The following is a 21441-nucleotide window of genomic DNA, read 5'->3' on the forward strand; positions in this document are numbered from 1 at the left end:
TCCCTGTTCTTCACTGTCTCCCTGAATTTGCTCATTTCCTACTCACACTGACTCATGTCTATCGAGTCACTGATGCCATCCAGCCATCTTATCCTCTGTTGCCCCCTTCTCCTCTTGCCCTCAGTTCTTCCCAGCATCATGGTCTTTTCACATCAGTTGGCCAAAGTATTGGAACTTCAGCTTTAGCATCAGTCCTTCCAATGAATATTCAGGACTGATTTCCTTTAGGATTGACTGGTTTGATCTCCTTGCTGTCCAAGGAACTCTCAAGAGTCTTCTCCAACACCACAGTTTGAAAGCATCAATTATTTGGCACTCAGCCTTCTTTATGGTCCAACTCCCAAATCTGTACATGACTACTGGAAAAACCATAGTTTTGACTACACAGACTTTTGTCGGCAAAGTGATGTCTCTGCTTTTTAATACACTGTCTAGGTTTGTCATAGCTTTTCTTCCAAGGAGCAGGTGTCTTTTAATTTTGTGGCTGCAGTCACCATCTGCAGTGATTTTGGAGCCCAAGAAAATAAAATCTGTCACTGTTTCCACTTTTTCCCCATCTATATGCCATGAAGTGATGGGACCGGATGTCATGATCTTTGTTTTCTGAATGTTGAGTTTTAAGCCAGCTTTTTCACTCTCCTTTTTCACCTTTGTAAAGAGGCTCTTCAGTTCCTTGTCACTTTCTGCCATTACTGTGGGCCAGACTATTCCAACAGCTCATATCCCTGCTTCCATATTGCCTGTCTGCAGTCCATTCTCTGTATTAATAGGAGGAATAGCCTTAAAATAGAAACTGAATCATGTATTGGGTATTTAGCAGTGAGGATGGCAGTGTCCTAAGCTCTTTCACATCCAACTGGAGAGGGGAGGAGACAATATATCAACAAACAAATCACACAGTTTCAGATGGTGATATGTGCTGTACAGAATATAGAAAAGCGAAGTCACTCAGTCGTGTCTGACTCTTTGCAACCCCATGGACTGTAGCCTGCCAGGCTCCTTCATCTGTGGAATTTTCCAGACAAGGATTCTAGAGTGGGTTGCCATTTCCTTCTCCGGGGGATCTTCTCACCCCAGGGATCAAACCCAGGTCTCCTGCACTGCAGGCAGACTCTTTACTGTATTAGCCACCAGGGAAGCCCACAGAATATAAGACAAGGTGATACAATAGAGAGTAACTGGAAGGGTATCTGAGTGGTCAGATAAGGTTTCTCTAGATTGGACTGTGGACTAAGTGAGAGAGGATTCCCAAGCAGGGGGAGAGCAAGTTCAAAGGCCCTGGGGTACACAGCCAAGGGACTGAAAGGCCAGCACTGCTGGAGCAAAGTCCTCAATGAAACCAGGAAGATGACACCTGCCCCCAAATTATTATACTGTTATGTTGCAAAGATGGGCGAGGTGCATTTGGGAAAGAAAAGCCCAATAAAAATACCATGGGTGTGCTGTTTGATTTTTGTTGCACCATCCTAATGTAATTCAGTGACAGAGACCAGATGAAGCCCCATGACATCCTACTGACTTGGCTGTGGACCCCAATCACTACACCATGGTACCCTTGGAGAATCTAGGCCTGAACTTTCCTGGTGAGTACTGGATAGACTTTGCATGGATGCAGTTCCTGATACCCTGTAGGCACTCAGGATTATCTTTTGAATACATGAATAAGTGGTGTCCCAGAGTGTGGCCTATAGTAGTGATTCTCAGCCCTGGCAGGCTCATTGGAATCATCTGGGGCTTTCCTGGTGGCTTAGCAGTAAAGAAACTGCCTGTCAGTGCAGGAAACACAGGTTTGATCCCTGGTCCAGGAAGATCCCACATACCTAGGGGCAATTGGACCCATGCTCGACAGCTATTATTCAGCCTGTGCTCTAGAGCTGGGGAACCACAACTACTGAGCCCTTGGGCCACCACCACTGAAGCCCTTATGTCCTAGAGCCCATGGAGCAGCAAGGGAAGCCACCGCAATGAGAAGCCCAAGCACCATGACTAGAGAGTAGCCATTATGCCACTCTACTAGAGAAAAGCCTATGCAGCAACAAAGACCTGGCACAGCCAAAAGAAATACACAAAATGATTTAAAAAAACAAAGAAAAATCATCTGGAAGGCTTTTTGAAAAACAAGGCATTTTGAAAAATGCCCAAGGCCACCCTCCAGAGATGCTCATTTAACCATGTATCAGATCTGGGGTGGGGTCCAGGCTTTTGTAGATTTAAAAGATACCCAGGTGATTCTAGTGTGTTCAGGACTGGGGACCCTGGACTTTCCAGTCCTTTCTGATGCAATTGCAGTTCTCCAGGAGGAAGATTATGGTGATGAGCACCATAGTGATTACAGAGGAGGTGGTGAGATGTGGTTGAACTTGAGCTAGACAGGATATACAGCTGAGGCCAGCCTAGTGAGAATGTGCCTGAGATCATAGGCTTTATCAACTTACTTAAACAACACACATTTTCTAATTGCAAAATAGCATAGCTCTCTCTCTGGGCTTTCCTGATGGCTCAGATGGTAAAGCGTCTACCTGCAATGCAGGAGACCTGGGTTTGATCCCTGGGTTGGGAAGATCCCCTGGAGAAGGAAATGGCAACCCACTCCAGTACTTTTGCCTGGAAAATCCCATGGCCAGAGGAGCCTCGTAGGCTACAGTCCATGGGGTCACAAAGAGTTGGACATGACTGAGTGACTTCACTTTACTTTCACTTATAGCTCACTTCTTAGATGCCTCATCAGTCCATGATATTATAAAAGACTCTATAGAAATCAGTGCATGAGTTTTCACTAGCTCCTCTCTGAACTTAGCATTTTATTTAAATGAAAGATCTGCTCAAAGATAGATGTTTCTGGACATAGGCCTCTTCTCATTGTTTTCCTGTCTTCCTCTGTTCCTTCTGCTTCAGTTCTCTTCCTTTCTCCATTTCTTTTCCTCTATAATCTTACCACTTTCTCTTCCCCCAGTGCTTTCTAAAATGCTTCCTCAAATATTTGAAAGTTTTTTGTGTGTTTTGTTTTGTTTTACTCCAAAACTTGGACACTTCTCTGCATAGCATTGTGGGCAATCTATGGATAAGAAAAAAAAAAAACCTGTTCATCCAAACATTCCATCTCCTCCTCATGCAAAGAGGCCACACAGATTACGCTTGGCCACAAATCCCAGATGATACTCTTGTCTTCTCAGACCAGAGAAATGGGGAGAAAATTGGAGTTCAGGCATTTGACCCTTCTCCAGACCTTGGAAGCTGCAAAGTCCCTGTGAAAACAATAGACTATCAAGGTATTCTGGGCATTTGGGGAAGATAGGTCATATGAAATTTTGAGTTTTGAGAGCCTCTAAACAAATCCCCTCTTCTGTCAATTAAACAATTGATTTATGAGGAGTGAAGTTGCCACGTGGTTTGGATACACCCTGCTCTGGGGATGAAAAGAGAAGGAAATGTGATTTTTTTTGGAAGACCTTTTAAACTGTTGGCTGTCTAGCACGGAGAATGAAATCTGGGTGCAGAAAGGATGGGGAGGGGATGGCGCTGATGCAGAGTGAAAGGATGGATTGGCCAGGATGCAGTGTCTGGCCCTAAGTAAAGCATTACATTGCTTGCAGCTGTGGGATGGTTTGGAGGTCCCATTTTCCTAGATTCCTTCAGGGTCTCCTTTCTTTCTGATGAGGTTGTAAGGAGCCACGGGGGCCTTCTTGGCATGGGGGTAAGGTAAGGAGCCTTCTTGGCACGGGGGCGTGCGTTTTGTGTTTCTGGGTGTAGATGTGAAACTCAGCAGACCTGACACTCTTCTGTGAAGGGAGGGTGAAGGGAAAAGGCCAGGTGGGACATGGCATGGCTATTACAATGACCACACAGCACACTCTGTCCTCCCCTGATTCAGCACTTCACATTTCTCCAGTGAAAAATTAGTGGGAGATGCTCACTGTGTCTGGCTTTCCTCATGATTTAAATGCTCTATGCTTCACCCAGGACACCTGTGTTTGTTGAGCAATAATAGAGGAGGCTTTTGAGAGGTTTGCCGAAGACCAGGCAGTGAAAGGGATGAGTAATGTAATGGAGGTTCCCCGTGGGGTTGAAAAGAGCATGTGGGAAGATGTCTCTGGGAGGAGGGGATAGAGAAGGATGGGCAGTAGGAAGAGCTAGCCTCTTTATTCACCCATTCAGTGATACTATGTCTATTTATTGAGCACCCTTGTGGCAAGGTGCTTTCCTTGCCTAGTGAGTACAGCACAGTGAATTCGGGAGACCTTGCCTTCCCCATTTTGCTCATCATATTCCTACTTATCTTCCTTGGAGATTTCCTGACTCCTAGGTGGGCATATTGCCCCCTCCTTTGTGCTCCAGTGGCCCTTCATGCAGACATCCCTCTGGTGTGTGCTAAGTTGCTTCAGTCATGTCCAGCTCTTTGCTACCCCATGGACTGTAGCCCACCAGGCTCCTCTGTCCATGGGATTCTCCAGGCAAGAATACTGGAGTGGGTTGCCATGTCCTTCTCCAGGGGATCTTCCTGACCCAGGGCTTGAACCCACATCTCTTGTGTCTCTTGCGTCATCTTCTTTACCATTAGCACCACCCGGGAAGCCCCATCCCTCTGGTACCCACCATATTTGAAAGTGAAAGTGTTAGTTGCTCAGTCATGTCTGACTCTTTGCAACTCCATGGACTGTAGCCCACCAGTGTCCTCTATCTATTGGATACTCCAGGCAAGAATACTGGAGTGGGTTGCCATGCCCTTCTCCAGGGGATTTTCCTGACCCAGGTCTCTAACTCGTGTCTCTTGTGTCTCCTGCATCAGCAGGGGTGCTCTTCACCACTAGCACCACCTGGGAAGTCCCATCCCTCTGGTCCCCACCACATTTATTATACTCTCATGTTCTGTTCACACATCTGTCTGCCTCATGAGATTCTGAGTTCTTCAGACAAGAATCAAGAATGCAAGAATCATGCATGTCTCCTGCTGTAGAAGTTGCTCAATAAATAACTTGATTAGTGGATTTGACAAACAGTGTTTAATTTGGAAAGGTAGATGGGTCTTCACATATTTATAAATATGATGATGATGATTTAATTCTCCACTCTGTTCCAGGCACTGAGGAGGCAGGTTTGAAAATGATATGTTTAGATGCATAGATTTTCTATTTTGTTCTCCAGTCAATCCGTGATGTCAGAACTATCCCATGGAGTATTGGCGGGTGGGTGAAAATCAGTGGTCATTATTTAGACATGGTCGATGCACTTTTTTTTTTTTTATTTAGTGTGATCCTTCCCTGATTCATTTTTCTCTCTTTCAAAGAGAGAGCCAAACCATGCCCTCAGCATGTGCCACATCTGGGAAGTACTCAACTGCGATGACAATGATAATAACAACTGGTATTTGGTCTTTCCATGTGTCAAGATTTATTCTAAGAGCTTTGCATATTTCATTTCATTTATTCCTCATGCAATCCCATGAGGCTGATAATACTATTATTCTAAAATGAAGAGACTGAGACACAAAGAGTTTAAGCCACTTATTCAAGGTCACACAGCCTAGGGGTTGGGTAGAAGCAGGATTCCTGCCAGGACAGTCTGCCTCCAGAGATTCTGCTCTCAACTTCCCTGCAAACTGTGTCCCCTATTTGGCTGTTGACCCTACGGGGAGTTTTTGCACAAGGAGGAATCCAAACACATCACCTCTTGTGTTGAAGATCTGTTGTTAAAGACATTTCTTGAATTGACTTTCCCTCACCTACTCTAAATACTTGGCATCACCCCATCTCAAAAGTCATCTTTGATCTCTTCCAGACTTAGCCAGATGTTGCTTTTGTATTTTCACAAAACCCTTTGCTCTTATTTTTCATGTGGCATCAACTGTGATGGTCTAATTTCTCGTCTGTTTCCCCCTAGAGTCTGTGAGTTCCTTAAAGACAGAAACGTATCTGTCAGTGCCTAGAGCCTATTGCTCAACAAATATTTGTGTAATTAATTAAGAAAAAACTGCAGTTTACTTACAACTTCTCAAGAACCTTACTAAAAAGAATGCTGATTTCTAGCTGTATTTTTTCATTCATTATTTTATCCAATCATTTATTCATTTTTCAATAGGTGTTTATTGAGACAGAGTCTTTCTAGGGGTTGAAGTGATAAGATATACATGATTCCTGTCCATAAAGGGCTACTACAGGAGGTCTGGACATTAATCAGAATTGTCTAATTACAAAATTAGGATATTTCTGTGGGAGATAGGCACAGAATGCTATGTGAAAATATACAAGTAAACATAGAGGTCCCTGAGAATCAAAGAAAACCCATAATCCTACCAAAGGATCAAGTGGGTCATCCTTTGACTCTCTGGGTTGTGCCCCTGAGTCAGAAGCCACCACTGATGATTGCAGGACAGTTAAGTTCAGTTCAGTCACTCAGTCGTGTCCGACTCTTTGCAACCCCATGAATCTCAGCACGCCAGGCCTCCCTGTCCCATCACCAACTCCCAGAATTTACCCAAACTCATGTCCATCAAGTTGGTGATGCCATCCAGCCATCTCATCCTCTGTCATCCCCTTCTCCTGCCCCCGATCCCTCCCAGCATCAGGGTCTTTTCCAATGAGTCAACTCTTCGCATGAGGTAGCCAAAGTATTGGAGTTTCAGGTTATTAGCATCATGCCTTCCAATGAACACTCAGGACTGATCTCCTTTAGAATGGACTAGTTGGATCTCCTTGCAGGCCAAGGGACTCTCAAGAGTCTTCTCCAACACCACAGTTAAAAAGCATCAATTCTTTGGCACTCAGCTTTCTACACAGTCCAATTCTCACATCCATACATGACCAATGAAAAAACTATAGCCTTGACTAGATGGACCTTTGTTGGCAAAATAATGCCTCTGCTTTTGAATATGCTGTTTAGGTTTGTCATAACTTTCCGTCCAAGGAGTGTCTTTTAATTTCATGGCTGAAATCATCATCTGCAGTGATTTTGCAGTGATTTTGACCAAAAAAATAAAGTCAGCCACTGTTTCCACTGTTTCCCCATCTGTTTGCCATGAAGTGATGGGACCAGATGCCATGATCTTTGTTTTCTGAATGTTGAGCTTTAAGCCAACTTTTTGACTCTCCTCTTTCACTTTCATCAAGAGGCTTTTTAGTTCCTCTTTACTTTCTGCCATAAGGGTGGTGTTATCTGCATCTCTGAAGTTATTGATATTTCTCCCAGCAATCTTGATTCCAGCTTGTGCTTCTTCCAGCCCAGCTTTTCTCATGATGTACTCTGCATATAAGTTAAATAAGCAGGGTGACAATATACAGCCTTGGCATACTCCTTTTCCTATTTGGAACCAATCTGTTGTTCCATGTCCAGTTCTAACTGTTGCTTCCTGACCTGCATATAGGTTTCTCAAGAAGCAGGTCAGGTGGTCTGGTATTCCCATCTCTTTTAGAATTTTCCACAGTTTATTGTGATCCACACAGTCAAAGGCTTTGGCATAGTCAATAAAGCAGAAATAGATGTTTTTTCTGGAACTCTCTTGCTTTTTCCATGATCCAGCAGATGTTGGCAATTTGATCTCTGCTTCCTCTGCTTTTTCTAAAACCAGCTTGAACATCTGGAAATTCACAATTCACTTATTGCTGAAGCCTGGCTTGGAGAATTTTGAGCATTACTTTACTAGCGTGTGAGATGAGTGCAATTGTGTGGTAGTTTGAGCATTCTTTGGCATTGTCTTTCTTTAGGATTGGAATGAAAACTGACCTTTTCCAGTCCTGTGACCACTGCTGAGTTTTCCAAATTTGCTGGCATATTGAGTGCAGCACTTTCACAGCATCATCTTTCAGGATTTGAAATAGCTCAACTGGAATTCCATCATCTCCACTAGCTTTGTTGGTAGTGATACTTTCTAAGGCCCACTTGACTTCACATTCCAGGATGTCTGGCTCTAGGTGAGTGATCACACCATTGTGATTATCTTGGTCATGAAGCTCTTTTTTGTACAGTTCTTCTGTGTATTCTTGCCATCTCTTCTTAATATCTTCTGCTTCCGTTAGGTCCATACCATTTCTGTCTTTTATCGAGCCCATCTTTGCATGAAATGTTCCCTTGGTATCTCTAATTTTCTTGAAGAGATAGCAGGACAATTAAATGCAAATTTGAAAAGTCTGGACAAGTCAGTGATTCCTACAAAAAGTCTTAGAATGGTTGAGTTAAAGAAAAACTATAACAATCATGGAAGCCAACTTCCTGTACACTGGAAAACCTCATTTTAAGATTCCAGGTAAACTGATTGTGCAAGAAAAATGTGAACCGGTCCCAGTTCATGGGGATTTATTCAATGTCCTAACACTATTTCTGGTAATAAATAGAGACCTGTGTCTACCTAGAAATTTTATGAGGCATTTAGGGACTTATTTTGATGTTCTCAGGTACTGATACTTTCACACAGAATTCTGAGTAAATCATCCTGAACCAAATTTGAATTTTGTCAGGGATTTATTACAAATTCGTTTTGGTGCTACCCTCTGGTGGGTAAAACCAGATAGCAAGGATCAACCGTCTAATCCCAGGGAACATTCTGATAGAGTGAGTTTTTGTTTTATTTAGAGGAGGGCTCATAAGATATTATTAAAACAACTTGAACATCTGGTTTGGGGATAAAGTCATTTTCTTGTGTGACTGCCAAGCCACAGAGCCAGGCTTACCAAGAAAGCCTCCTTCTCTCTCAGCCTTCCGAAAAGCTTAATACCCAACTATAATAATGTGCCCCCTCCAACACAAACGAAGAGTACAGGGGAGCAGAATGAGGTCTTCAAGACACAGGGAAACTTCACCTGTGGTTGGAAAATCTGAGCAATAAGGAGCAGCTAGGATCCATTTTAAATCTTTTCTCAAGCTGATGGCCTCCTATTCAAACTCTCAGTGAAAGCATTCAAGAAAGAAGCAATATCCAAATGAAGTGTTCACTGAATCCCAGGGAAATTCCTCTTCCCATCATTGCTGTACTCTCCTCTATCAAGTTAAGAGCTGACATTCAGTCTCAGAGAAAATAAAAACCAGTGTTAGCAAGTACCCTTAGACAACACGTGAAATAGGACTGTTCTCTCTATATGAGTCCAGTGCTATTGCGGTCCTCTCCTTTGGTTGTGCTATCGCTCTAGACAGGCCCTTAGTATACAGACCCATATTCATTCATTCAAAAAATGCTACTGAGTACCCGTCAGGTAACAGGCTTTGTACTGGGCATGGGACTTTATGATCTGATGGTACTTGTATTTTAGGCAGCCTAGATGCAATTAAAAGTTTCACAGAAGGATTATTAGCTGTGAAAGAGCAGGAAAAGAGACAAATGAGGCACTAGGGATGTAACTGCCTGCCCTCCCATGGAAGATCTTGTAGTCATTTACGCTACCCTTTCCCACATTTCAGGCAATCAACACAGCTAGAACAGATTGGTAAACAAAGTGAAGTCTACTTGCTGTCCCCAAACTTGAGTTTTCAGACAAGGGCAATGCAGCTCCCAAATAAGACATAATTATGTTCTGTCTTTCTATTCACAGTATCAAACAGTTGGAAAACAGCCCAGAGATTTGTTTTGCTCAAGCCCCTTGTTTTGCAGTGACACCCAGTGGGGCAGTAACCTGCCTCAGCCTCGCAGCTCACCAGTGACAAAGCCCTGGCTGGAGACCCAAGTCTCATGACTCCAATTCCAGGACCTTTGCCTGTTGTCTTCAATGGAGATTGTTAACATTCTTATCTTATCCTACTCGACCGTCTCTCCATTCACTCATTGTGCTTTCATAACTCAAAGAACCTAGAAGAGGGAGGAAAGTAAAGCCGAAGGTTAGCAGTTAGCTACATTTTGTGGTTGGCAAAATGAAGTCATGAGCAGTAGGTTGTAGAAGCTTAGAAAGGAAAAGCATATCAGAACCCAGGAACTGAACAGAGATTGGGTTCTTTCTTTCTTAACTGTGTGAGAATATCCAGGTGTGGAGAAGTCATCCTTCTTTTGAGTCCTTTAGGTTGTCTTTTCATGGTGGGAATCTGGGAAAGAAGGGAGGGGGTGGTAAAGGAGAAGTGGGGCAGGGACTAGATTCTTCCTCTTGTATTTGCTACCTGCTGTTGCTTGACCACCTACCTAATGCAAATGCTGAGGATAATTTAGTATATGCCAAACCTATGACACTTTTTTTTTTTTTTTTTTTGCATCTGATAGCAGTTTGCCAGAGGCAGTCAACTATAAACAGGCTTTTAGGCTGACAATCCAAGGCTCCTCACAGAATTGACTCAGCGGATATTTTGTCCAAGGTACATAGAGCAAGTTTGCTAAGTCTAGGTCATTCTGATAAATTCTTGAAAACAGGGACCCCAGACTGCAAGGGGAGAACATCAAAGATCTCCTGGGGCTGTAACTAAGAGCTGGCAACTGGCCTATGTCCTCACTTTACTCCAGCCTTGGAGCCTGTAGCAAAGGAAGCTTACCAGGCAGAAGTTCTCTTCTGTCTTCTTTTTTTATAATTTAATTTTTATTGAGATAACACTGGTTCAAAACATTATATAAGTTTCTTGTTGTGCACTGTTCTATTGGGTTGACCTAAAAGTTCATTCAGATTTTTCTATAAGATATTATGGAAAACCCTGAATGAACAACCCAATATTTTTATTTCTGTGTACACTACAGCATGCTGCTGCTGCTAAGGAGCTTCAGTCTGACTCTGTGCGACCCCATAGACGGCAGCCCACCAGGCTCCCCCGTCCCTGGGATTCTCTAGGCAAGAACACTGGAGTGGGTTGCCATTTCCTTCTCCAATGCATGAAAGTGAAAAGTCAAAGTGAAGTCGCTCAGTCATGTCCAACTCTTAGCGACCCCATGGACTTCAGCCTACCAGGCTCCTCCATCCAAGGGATTTTCCAGGCAAGAGTACTGGAGTGGGGTGCCATTGCCTTCTCTGACACTATAGCATGCTTACCACTAAAAATTTAGTTTCCATCCATCACCATGCAATTAGTCCCTTTACTCATTTTGCCCTCTCTCTGGTCGCTCCCCCTCTGGTAACTACTACTGTTTTCTGTTCTCTGTCTACATGTTTGCTTTCATTTGGTTTGTTCATTTATTTTTTGTTTGCTTGTTTTTTATATTCTACATATAAGTGAAATCATGATATTTGTCTTTCCCTAGCCGAGAAAGACAAATATAATAATAGAAAGACAAATAATAATATCTATTATTTATCATAATACCCTCAAAGTTCATCCATATTGTTGCAATGGTCAGATTTCATCTTTTACGATGTCTGAGTAGGATTCCTTTGTAATATATATATACACCATATATTCTTTATCCATTCCTCTGTTGATGGGCCCATATCTTGGTTATTGTAAATAATGCTGTAAGGATGGTTCAACATCTGCAGATCAATCAATGTGATATACCACATTAACCAAAAAAATAATAAAATCCATATGATCATCTCAGTAGATGCAGAAAAGTATTTGACAAGATTCCATACCCATTTATGATAAAAACCCTTAACAGAGTATGTATAGAAGGAAAGTACCTCGCCATAGTAAAGGCTACAAATGATAAACCCAGGGCTTCCCAGGTGGCAGTAGTGGTAAAGAACCTGCCTGCCAATGAGGAGACGCAGAGACATGAGTTCAATCCCTGGGTCAGAAAGATTCCCCTGGAGGAGGGCATGGCAACCCACTCCAGTACTCTTGCCAGGAAAATCCCATGGACAGAGGAGCCTGGCAGGCTAAACTCCACAGGGTCGTAAAGGGTCAGACACGACCCAAGCAACTTAGCACACAATGCATGATAAACACATAGCTAACTTCATACTCTTCTTCTTTAAGGCCATCTGCTTAGCTGTGACTCCCCTGAAGAATCAGAGCTTCTTGACTTGAAAAAAATCTCAGAAGATTATCTAGTCCACCCCTTACTCCAAGGAGGTAAGTTAATAATGTCATTAATAAGACTATATTGTAGGTTTTCATGTGGAGGGAAGAAGAATTAAAGAACTGAGTGGGCAGAGAGTCCCAGAGCACCCATTGGGAATACAAGGTGTTCCTGGCTCAGGCAGGAAAATAATAGGATATAATGGATTAGTAGCCATCACCCTTTTATGTGCACCAGGATCACCTGGAGGCCTTTTAAAATAGATCACTGGACCCCTCACTCTAGAGACTCTGACTCTAGTAGGTTTAGGACTAAAGATTTTATCATTCATAAGAGGTTCCGATTCTACTGATACTGCTGGTCCAGAAACCACACTGCAGGAACTGGTAATAGGTAAAAAGAGGGAAAAGCCATGGCCACTGCCCCTTGCCTTTTGGAGGCCCTAGAGAGGGAGTTCATGAGTAGGAATTGTCCATAGTTAGATAGGCTAATGTTATTCTTTAGAGTCGTGTTATTCTTTTCCGTCTATTAAATGTCATACTTGAACTTTGTAAGAAAGGGAGTCCTGAGCCAATTGATATAGGCTACAAAAATCATTCCCTTAAGTAATTTTACTTAAGTTGTTTACTTAAGGGGAGAATTCACTTAAAAATGAAAAGATGTAAAGCTAGCGCTACATGCAGGTGGTATGGCTGAGGTACAGGAATAATGAGGGACTTCCCTGGAGCTGGTGATCTGGTGAATGGAGGTGAGCGTGGGGAAAGAAAGAGGGAGAGGGAGACCAGGTCTCCTGTGTGCTGCTACTCCTTCAGTGTCAGCCTAAGTATGCGGTAGGTTGCAAATTGTAAGTTGTTTTGTTTCCAGTTATGCTAACTTGTATTCATATTTAGGAGACACTGCCCTGTGGGAGAAGGAGCCCCAGACCAGGAAGTTGGCAGGGCCCAATATGGTTGGTTTGTGATGCAGGCAAACCATCTTAGCCCTCTGCATCTTAGCTTCTTCATCTGTAAATGGAAATAACAATGTTTGCCCTGTAATCCTGCTGAACTTCTTGAGGGTCCAATGAGAGCAGGTGTAAAGGCTCTTTTCAAGAATATAAAGTGTTGTAGAAACGGGAGAAATTATTATTCATTCATTCAACCAAATTGCATTGGGTGTCAACCATGTGTTAACCCCCAGGGGGTACCATGAGGAACAAAATAAAACAAGGTCCTTGCCTCTTTGTGGGGAAAAGAGGAAATAGAAGCTTTCTTTTCAGTCGGTTGCTTCTTCACTCCTTCACTCCCTCCCCTCCCATTTTGCCACTACTGAGAAGACTTTTCATGGGAACAGCAGAGATTAATAAATGCAACTTGAGAAGTTCTCTGGGAGAGAGTCTTCTGGTGCCCTTGCATGTCCTCTCCAGAACACTGCATATTTTCATCTCTAAGCTGGTGGAGATCAGCCCTGGGATTTCTTTGGAAGGAATGATGCTAAAGCTGAAACTCCAGTACTTTGGCTGCCTCATGCGAAGAGTTGACTCATTGTAAAAGACTCTGATGCTGGGAGGGATTGGGGCAGGAGGAGAAGGGGACGACAGAGGATGAGATGGCTGGATGGCATCACTGACTCGATGGACGTGAGTCTGAGTGAACTCTGGGAGTTGGTGATGGACAGGGAGGCCTGGTGTGCTGTGATTCATGGGGTCGCAAAGAGTCGGACACGACTGAGCGACTGAACTGAACTGACTGAACTGAAGCTGGTAAATGTGGGAGACCTGGGTTCAATCCCTGGGTTTGATCCCTGGGTTCTAGCCCTGGGTTGAGAAGATCCCCTATAGAAGGGAACGACTACCCACTCCAGTATTCTGGCCTGGAGCATTTTATGGACTGTATGATCCATGGAGCCACAGAGTCGGACATGACTGAACAACTTTCACGTATCATATATGTGAAATATATATATATATATATACACACACACACACAAAATGACAAAGGAAAGAGGGCAGAGGGCCAGCAAGGTGGGTGGAAAAGACCCTCCAGTTGAGTCACTGGGTCCCAAGCCTATAATCAATTTGTGGTTTGGGGGTGAAGTATTTAAAACCTCTATGGACCCATTTTTATCTGTGATATGGTGATAGCTCAGGACCAAGATTCAACAGTCCTTGTTGTCTAAACATTGAAATAATTCTGTTCCAGTTGATGAAAGTTCCACACTCCAGCAACTAGGAGGTAATGCCTAGCATGGTGAGTGCCTCTCATCCTGGGCTCCAGTGCAGCTTCCATATCATTCTGTTTGGTTGGTAGCTGTGCCAAAAAAGTAAAAGTAGTGAAAGTGTTAGTTGCTCCATCATGTCTGTCTCTTTTGCAAACCCGTGGATTGTAGCCCGCCAGGCTCCTCATTCCATGGAATTCATCAGGCAGGAATACTGGACTGGATAGCCATTCCCTTCTCCAAGGGATATTCCCAAGTCAAGGATCAATGCCAAATCAATCATTAAATATATGTGACCATCACTTGACTATCCCTTGTCTATTCAGGTTTTGTGATGATCACATAATGGTCCAGTAAATGAATGCCTTGGTTGCTACTATAAGTGGATGCTCAGTAGTTTGATTTCCTTCTGGGCAGGTTTCTTCATGATGAAGGATGGGTGGAGGTGGTCAGAAAGGAAAGGAAGGCAAGAAGTTGGTAGGGAAGGAGCAGAGAGTGAGACTGTGGTAAGTGGGTGGGGAGGCACACTTCTCTCTGGACCTGGGATGCGCTTAACCAGTGCCCTTCCCCACCCCCGGGGTGAAGTCCAAAGAGAAAGCAAGAGTCTTGTCAAAGGGCTTGGCATCCCTTGAATGGAGCACAGAGTGTTATTGTTATGTAGTAACAACTCAGGCCCACATTGCTAATTTAATCCATTCTAATCTCCCCTTCAGTGGGGAGACAAAAGTCGGATAGCTCTCCCTTGCACAGCCCTGCAACCTGCCACTGGGAGAATAGTTTCCTTGTTTCCATGGGCTCCTCTCACATTTGCTCTTTCTTGGCAAACCTGCTCAAAGGTATCAGAATCTGCAGGCACACCCCACAAAATGATATGTTTGGAATTTAATCAAGCGCCCCACAAAATGGGACTATTTACCTTGCCCCTGGAAGCGCTCACTTTAAAAATATTTAAAAGTGATCAAAATACAAATAATGAGGGCTCTGCCCTTCACAATAGGCTTTTTAGGATTTATGTATTTTGATACACATACCTCACTCTTCCCAAGAAGCGAGGTCAGGCATTTCTCTGGTTCTGACATGTTAGCGGAGAGAGAGGTAGAAAGATGGCCGGGGTCCAGTCCTATTTTTTTTTTTAGTGATACTTCTTTGCCTTGCTCCTTGGCGTCTCTTTTCTTTCATGAGGGACCTGGAAAAGCCTTTCACTGCAGTGTCGGGTGGCATGGTCCAAATGCTTGGAATTACCAAGCTACAAGTGCCAACCCTGCAAGTGGCTTTGAAGTCTGGTAGGGAGCAGTTTCAGGCCTAAAAGTGAGGGCCCACAGGAACCCAGAGAGAAAAAAAATCTTTGCCACTTAGCAGTCATTTCGTTCCTTTATGTTTTCCTCCCATTGCAGCCCCCGACCCGCACCCAAGGGGTTGCGTAATGCTTCTCTGTGATTCTCAAGCCCTCACTCCCACCCTCCCAGCTGACTGTCAACCGCTTCATTGAGAAGATTCATCTTCCTCACTCACTATTCCTCTCCTCCTTTAAGATTTGTTCTCTTGTCTCTGTTTTTATCTACTCTCCTCCTTTCCTTCAGCTGACAAAACCTTTGCCCTCCTTGCTAAGTGGAAGGCAACCCCTGGGCTCATGATCACCCAATGGTCTCCTCTCTTGGGTAATTAATTTATCCTGTCTTGGGCAGCCTCATGCTTTCCAAAAGCTCCTTTCCTCATTTTTAAAAAGGACCCTCACTCCCTCTCAGCATGTAAAATCAACACATATACCTCTTAACCTGGAAACTGGCACCACAGTCCTCTTGTTTCCTTCCTCATTAGAGTTGTTGAACTGATAGTCTCCACTGGTTGGCTCCTCTTTCTCAATCCCCCAAACCATACATCCTTTCAAACTGACTTCTGCCCAAATGACATCATTTGAATCTGTCTTAATAATGCTGCCATACTGACTTCACTTTCGAATCAATTCCTCAAACAAACTTTTTCTTTCAAAAAAAAAATTATTTGTCTGACTGTGCTAGATCTTAGCTGCGACATGCAGAATCTATGATGTTTATTGTAGTACGAGGAATGTTTTAGTTTGTGGCATGTGGGATCTAGTTCCCTGACCAGGGATTGAACCCAGGCTCCCTGCTTTGGGAGTGTAGAGTCTTAGCTACTGGACTACCAGGTAAGTCTCAAACCAGCTTTTTCTTCTGTCAAATCTTACCTTCACCTTTACCCACTCCAGGGTTTAAAATGACCCTGTTGACATCCTCTTCTTCTTGAAATGACTCCTGTACATTGTAATAGCAGTAGTTCTCCTCCTGCAACAAAGAATAGTCTTTCTCAGGTTTTCTAAGTGACTCCTCCTCAGCTGAGGAAAAGAAAAAGAAAAACATTCTCAAAGAGTCTTTCCCTCGGCTGTCTTTCTCTCCTCCCCTTCCCCCACCTCTTCTTCTCTCTCTCAGTAGTGTTATCCACTGCTGTGGCCTCAGTGACCACTCCTTACCTCTATAGAGCTTCCCTCCAGGACTCTCTTGCCTCCTGGATTCCATACCTTTAATTCCAACAATCTGCTGGACTTCTCTCTTTGTCTGTACTGCTGGCATTGTAGCATAAATGAGTTTTCAAAACCAAAATCACATTTCCTTTTTGAAACCTAGTCAGCCTTCTGACTTCTTTATTCTTATAAGTGCTACAAATATTACATTAGCAAACTGAAACTATATGACTGTCTCACTCCATTTATTTAACTCACTTTTTATATTTGTTCTCTGAGTTTTCTCTTGCCTCTGCCCCCTGCATTTCCTTCCACATGTTTTCACCTCAGTTTACATTACATGATCTCTTCTTGCTTGGATTCCTGCAATACCCTGTTAGGCGGTTGTCTCCTTGATTTTGTGTTCTTGTTTTGTTTTTGTGATTTTGTGTTCTTGTTTTGTTTCTGTCTTGTGCTCCTCAGCCAAATCAATCTTCTTGAAGCCCACTTCTGAGGACTCTTTCACCCTTTCACCTCTCTTCTCAATTAAATTTGCAGTCTTCAAAATGCCATACAGGTCTTTCCACAAGTTGATCCTAAAGATATTTCCAGGCTTAACAGTAGTGTCCTATGCGCTCGTGCATGCTTAGTCACTCATTGACTAGTCACCGACTGTTTGACTCTGTGTGACCCCTCAGACTCTAGCCCACTAAGGCTCCTCTGCCCATGGGATTTTCCAGCCAAGAATACCAGAGTGGGTTACCATTTCCTTCTCCAGGGGATCTTCCTTACCCAGGGATTGAACCTGCATCCCGCATCTTCTGTATTGGCAGGCAGATTCTTTACCACTAGTACCATTTGCAAAGCCCCTACAGTCCTATAATTAACCTATTTCCTAGTCAAACGAGATGGAAGTATTTCCTAGTTATGCCCAGAGTGATTTCTAATCTCTGTCCCTTTGTTTATATTCTTTCTTTTGCCCAACACCCTCAAGAGCATGTTCACTCAAATGCAGTAAGGGCTGTTTCTTCCCTGCTGCTGCTAAGTCAGTTCAGTCGTGTCCGACTCTGTTCGACCCCAGAGACAGCCGCCCACCAGGCTCCCCCATCCCTGGGATTCTCCAGGCAAGAACACTGGAGTGGGTTGTTGTTTCTTTCTCCATGTCTCTTCCCTATATTCCTACAAAGCTTAGTCTGGGCTTTGTTGTGTTCCTGTCCACTGTCAGCTTAATATTGCCTATTTTGAGAGCTTGACATCCCTGCTTCTCACTTCTCCAGTTCCCAAGAACTTTAGGGGGAAAGAATATATCATAGACCTTTTTAGAATCTTGCATAGCACCTGAGCCAATATCTTCTACATAGTTGTCTCTGATACACATTTTGGAATGTTGAAGGTTTTTTTTTTTAAAAAATCACTGTAATTTTATAAAACTTTAAAATCAATTTCTTCTGTTTTGGAAAGTTTTTTCTTCTATTTATTTTTTATTTTAATTAATGACCAGAAATGCTAGAAACTAGTCACCACACATAAACATTCTCACCACAAACTCATTTATACTCAAAAATACCACTCTCACCAACATTTTTAGAGTGATCATGAATTCCTATTTAAATAAGTAAATGGAAAAAGAAAATATAAAAGTACAATTGTAGTATACCCAGAAGCTTTTAGGGCCAGGATGTTATGGAACTGATACTTCTTATTTAAAAAAAAAAATGCCCAAAGCTTTGTATGGAGAAGGAAATGGTAACCCACTCCAATATTCTTGCCTGGGAAATCCCATGACCAAAGGAGCCTGGCCAGCTACAGTCCATGGGGTCACAAAGAGTTGGACATGACTTAGCAACTAAAAACAACAAAGCTTTGTAATAATGAGACTTCCAAGGTGACAAGCACAAAGTCCTCTAGACTCTCTCCCAGCACCCAGTTCTCTTCCCCTACATTCTGCCTGTAAGAGGATTTAAGGAAAGACAAATAAATGAAGTTTCTGTACCTCACTATGGAACCATCAGGAGATCCCTTACTGGTCTTTGTTTTTTCATGACCTTATACAACCAGAAGCAAACAAATAAAATTCAGTCAACTACCTGGATATTAGTTCTCTAAATTTAAAAAAATAGAATATTTGGAAAATATCCTTAATAACTAACAAAAAAGAGTTGGCTGTTGAGTGTAGGAACTGTGTGTCAGTCCCTTGTTTGTTTCTCCCACAAGATTAAATCCTGTTCTTAGCACATAGTGCCTGACCAATCAATTCTTGTTGATTGATTATAGATGGCTGAGGCGATGGCACTCCACTCCAGTACTCTTGCCTAGAAAATCCCATGGATGGAGGAGCCTGGTAGGCTGCAGTCCATGGGGTCGCAAAGAGTTGGACACCATTGAGCGACTTCACTTTCACTTTTCATTTTCTTGCATTGGAGAAGGAAATGGCAACCACTCCAGTATTCTTGCCTGGAGAATCCCAGGGATGGGGGAGCCCGGTGGGCTGCGGTCTATGGGGTCACACAGAGTCGGACATGACTGAAGCGACTTAGCAGCAGTAGCAGATTTACTTTTAGGGGACTCTTTTGGAAACTTTCCTTGATCCCTCAACTCAGGTAAAAGTTGATGACCTGTATATCTGTATCCAGTTCACGCATTGGCTGAGAACGACAAAAAATTTTGTCAAATGGCTGTTGACAAAATTATATCTTTATTAAATGGAGAAAAATGTGGTTGGCTGGTAGGATCCAAATCTTTTAAAACCATGCCTTAAACCACATATTTGTGTGTGTGTGTGTGTGTGTGTGTGTGTGTGTGTGTGTGTGTTGTTTCTAGATGCATTTGTGTGTAGTTCTTTTCCCCTGACCGCACAGTGGAAACAATAGTTCGATCTCACTCTTCAGCAGGTAGACTCCTCTAGCCATCTTGGACCACTTCTGTGCCACAGGCAAAGTTTTCTTCTTCCCAAGCTCTATTTTGAAGCAAGTTCAAGGAAATTCAAAACAGCAGGGTTGGGTGAAAAAAATAAGAAGTCTTTTGTTCAGCATGTACAGTTTGAATCGTGTCAGGAAATATTGCTACTTCCATTTCATTACACTTTACTTTGGAGGAACCACTTTTTTTTTTTTTTTTAACAAAGTCAGGAGAACTCTAAGTCAGGAGGCTGTCCACAACTGAGTCTCATGGACAGATGGCCGGCTCAAACACATAACAAAGGTTCTGTTGTGATGTTGCCAGTTCTATTTCATGAAATCTTTTTTGGTATAAACTGGAGAAAGCACTTTGTTCAGTTAAAGATTTTTTTTCCTGCCAGCTGTCTTTGCCAAGGTCAATGTTTCTGTTACATGGGGGAAGTATACACTCCCTCTGGCGGCTGATTTAACACATTTTTCTTTACCAAAAGACCCATGGATCTCAGTAGCTAGAATGTCTTGGTGTGATGTACATTCATTTAACAAATATTTATTGAGGTTATGCATCAGGCACTGTACTAAGTGGTGTAGGAAAACCCAAGTCTTGCTCTGGGTCTGCCCATGTTAACTCACTGTTGGACCTGTTCATGAGACAGACACTTAACCTCTCTCTGCTTCATTTTCTCAGTGCCATATATCAACACACTGCTTATCTCAAAGCATAGTATTGAAGATCCAAAGAGATAAAATAATGGTGAGTGATCATACATTGTAAATTAGAGGTCACACCATGCTGAAAATAATTTAGTACCTTCCTGTTGCCCTAGAAATAAAACCCAACCTTCTTTCATGGACTCAAAGACCCAGAATAATCTGGTCTCTGTCTTTTATCCCACACCATTCTTCCTCTGGAGAATATCACACAACCATCCTGGCCAACCAACATTTCCCTGAAAGCACAATTTCCCCCCCAAAGCCTTCATATGTATTTCCTCCTCTACCTGATAAGCTGTTTCTCCTACTCTTTACCTGCCGAAACTCTTATTTATTCTCATTTTAAAAGCCACTTTTTCAGAAATTCCTTTGCTAATCACCAGCTCTAAAAGTGATTCCCTTTGTTATTTTCTTTCATAGAATCCTATTTTCCTTCATAACATTTATCCTACATAGAAATGTATTTATTTGTCTTTTAAAAAGTTACTATCTTCCCTATTAGAATAAAAGCTCCAAGAGAGCATGTGCAATGCCTGTATAATACTGGAGTGGGGTGCCATTGCCTTCTCTGTCATTTGTATACCTCACATCATTTGGAATTTGGAGAATGAATGAATGAATGAATGAATGAAACTTGTGAAGTACCGTAGAAATATAAATTTGTTATTATATAAAAATGAAATAATATGTAAAATTTAAGAAAAAAGGATTGTATATTTAATAAGTATTATTGGGATATGATTTTTTAAAATTATTTTAATTGTGTACTCAGTTATGTTTAATGCCATATATTTCATGATTGCCTAAGCAAATAGGATTCTAGAAATTCTAAACCCTCATGATAAAACTGGGTCCAGAGATATGAAGTGATATGTATGAAGTCACAAAGGGGCAGACACAGGACTAGAATGTGTGTCTCTGGTTCTTGATCCAGAGTTCTTTTCACTACATTGTGCTTATTCATGTATATCATTATTATTATAAAACCTCATTTCTTAAAGCTTAATAGATTTATTAAACTCTTGTATTATTTCTAGGCCGTACTGTGCTTAGTTGCTCAGTCATGTCTAACTCTTTTTGACCCCATGGTCTGTAATCCACCAGGCTCCTCTGTCCTTGGGGATTCTCTAGGCAAGAATACTGGAGTGGGTTACCATGCCCTCCTCCAGAGGATCTCCCCAAGCCAGGGATGGAACCCAGGTCTCCCTCATTGCAGGCAGATTCTTTACTGTCTGAGCCAGCAGGAAAGTCCTAGGCTAGAGCAACTATAACCAAATTGTTTAATATTTATCAAACATATTAACATATTATCTTTCATCCTG

General features: G+C 42.6%; 1 long non-coding RNA gene across 2 annotated transcripts in view; it reads left to right on the top strand.

The window, feature by feature from the left end:
- The window catches only part of LOC101902701 (uncharacterized), a 145661-nt gene that overhangs the window by 87364 nt on the left and 36856 nt on the right, over window positions 1–21441 (top strand). For both annotated transcript variants that reach the window (XR_009494562.1, XR_234627.5), the window contains exon 3: window positions 11812–11907. This is a non-coding gene — a long non-coding RNA (uncharacterized lncRNA). The remainder of the gene's footprint in view (window positions 1–11811; window positions 11908–21441) is intronic.

The sequence above is a fragment of the Bos taurus genome, chromosome 5, assembly GCF_002263795.3.
Source record: "Bos taurus isolate L1 Dominette 01449 registration number 42190680 breed Hereford chromosome 5, ARS-UCD2.0, whole genome shotgun sequence".
NCBI lineage: Eukaryota > Metazoa > Chordata > Mammalia > Artiodactyla > Bovidae > Bos > Bos taurus.